This window comes from Nerophis ophidion, linkage group LG18, assembly GCF_033978795.1.
Source record: "Nerophis ophidion isolate RoL-2023_Sa linkage group LG18, RoL_Noph_v1.0, whole genome shotgun sequence".
NCBI classification, from domain to species: Eukaryota; Metazoa; Chordata; class Actinopteri; order Syngnathiformes; family Syngnathidae; genus Nerophis; species Nerophis ophidion.
The window spans coordinates 38494626-38497321 of NC_084628.1; the positions used below are offsets into that span (position 1 = coordinate 38494626).

The following is a 2696-nucleotide window of genomic DNA, read 5'->3' on the forward strand; positions in this document are numbered from 1 at the left end:
TCTTGGTTTCAAAAAGGTTGGTGACCCCTGGACTAGACTTAGACTTATTTTTTGTTGTCATTCAAATTTGAACTTTACAGCACAGATAAGAACGAAATTTTGTTACATAAGCTCATGGTAGTACAGGATAAAAACAAGTAATAAGGTGCTTATATAATTCAATAAATATATATAAAGAGATATATAAAACAAATAAATATATGTATATATAAAAAAAAAAAAAAAAATTAATTTATTTTATATTTATGTCGTAATACAGCTCTGAAAACACAACAGTATTTTCATATGAGTAACATCCAGCCATTCGTTTTCTACCGCTTGTCCCTTTCGGGGTCGCAGGGGACTGCTGGAGCCTATCTCAGTTGCATTCGGGCGGAAGGCAGGGTACACCCTGGACAAGTCGCCACCTCATCGCAGGGCCAACACAGATAGACAACATTCACACCCTAGGGCAGGGGTCAGGAACCTTTTTAGCTGAGGGAGCCATGAAAACCAAATATTTAAAAATGTATTTCCGTGAGAGCCATGTAATATTTTCAACTAAATGTGTGTATTTTTTAAGTAAGACCAACATTTTTTAATCCTCTTATTCTTTTTAATAACATTGTTATTCTGAAGCTGACCAATAATAAATACAATACTTCGTAGCATTAATGCGTTTTCTTGCACAGGTGCGGTAGAAAAATGGACGGATGGATTAAAATGCATAAGAAGTGTTTTATATTTTGAATGTTATTTTAAACCGTGATTACCGGCGGAATTATTCATTACTTATAGTGTTCAGGAATGTCAGCTAAGATTTATCTGAGGGCCAGATGCAGACATCCAAAGAGCCACAGGTTCCCTACCCCTGCCCAAGGGCAATTGTTCTCAACCTTGTTGGAGGTACACAACCCCACCAGTTTCATATGCGCATTCACCAAACCCGCCTTTTTTTTTTTTTTTCAAATTCAAGACAAAGTTATATGTTTTTGGTAACACCTTAGTAAGGAGTACATAGATAGTTCATGATTATTTGCACAAAAAAAAAAAAAAAATTCTCAGTTGGAACATTAAATATCTTGTCTTTGCAGTATTTGTTTCTTCAACATGTCCACAACCTTCCCTAATACAATTTCACGTTTAGTTACATAGACAAAATACTCTTTGGGGGACACTCCAGTTTTAAGTTATTGTTCTTTTATTATTATGTTATTTTTCATTTTATGTATTGCAACTGTTGTTCTCTCAATGTTATATTTTATTCTATATATTTTATATACCTACTCAGTGGCCTAGTGTGTCAGTCCTGAGATCGGTAAGTTGTGAGTTCAAACCCCGGCCGAGTCATACCAAAAACTATAAAAATGGGACCTATTACCTCCCCGCTTGGCAGTCAGCATCAAGGGTTGGAATTGGGGGTTAAATCACCAAAAATGATTCCCAGACTGCTGCTCACTGCTCCCCTCACCTCCCAGGGGGTGATCAAGGGTGAAGGGTCAAATGAATTGATCAACGTGGACCCCGACTTAAACAAGTTGAAAAACGTATTGGGGTGTTACCATTTAGTGGTCAATTGTACGGAATATGTACTGTACTGTGCAATAGCTCGGTTGGTAGAGTGGCCGTGCCAGCAACTTGTGGGTTGCAGGTTCGATTCCCGCTTGTGCCATCCTAGTTACTGCCGTTGTGTCCTTGGGCAAGACACTTTACCCACCTGTTCCCAGTGCCACCCACACTGGTTTAAATGTAACTTAGATATTGGGTGTCACTATGTAAAGCGCTTTGAGTCACTTGAGAAAAGCGCTATATAAATATAATTCACTTCACAATAAAAGTTTCAATCAATCAATCAATGCAGAGGACAAATTATTGGTACTTTAACTTCAACATGTCCACAACCTTCCCTAATATAATTTTACGTTTAGTCATATGGACCAAATATTCTTTGGGGGACACTCCTACTTTAAGTTATTGGTCTTTTATTATTATGTTATTTTCCATTGTATTTATTGCTATTATTATGTTGTATTTTTTATTAACTTCATGTATTTATATTTGATTTTTTTAAACATATTTTACCATATGATTCATACAAATAATTTCTATATCATGCATTTTATTTTATTTTTTACATTATTTTAGTTATTCTCCAGTGGGGACCGCTGTATCTATTTTTTTCTTTCTTTCTTGTTTAGAGCAAAAAAGGTACCGGGCCGCAGAAGAATTTTTTATCAATTTCTATTAAAAAAAAAAAAAAAAAAAAAAAAAAGAAAAATATATATATATATATATATATATATTTTTTTTATTTTTATTTTTATTAAATCAACATAAAAAACACAATATACACTTTCAATTAGTGCACCAACCACAAAAACCTCCCTTTTTCATGACAAAAACGTCCCTTTTTCATGACAAAGAAAAAAAAAAAAAAAAAAAAATGAAAGGACCCCCCCCCCCCCCCCCCCCTCCGGGCCGCGGGGCAAATTATTGAGCATTGACCCGTCCGCGGACACAAAAAGGTTGGGGACCACTGGTTTAGAGCACTTACTGTTTGTCCGTGAATGAAAAGTGCTAAATAAATAACCTTAGAATTGATCAGCCAGTTTGAGTTAAAATGCAGACTATTTTTATACGTTTCGTTTCGCCTTAAGATGCCTGACCTCCGGTCAGCAAATGCCGAGCGCTTTTATTTTGTACAATCTACCCGGAAG

The 2696-nt window shown here is 35.7% G+C and overlaps 1 protein-coding gene across 1 annotated transcript in view; it reads right to left on the minus strand.

Annotated features, from left to right (window-relative positions):
- Positions 1–2696, minus strand: part of thyn1 (thymocyte nuclear protein 1) — a 157237-nt gene that overhangs the window by 108583 nt on the left and 45958 nt on the right. The gene's annotated exons all lie outside the window — the stretch shown is intronic.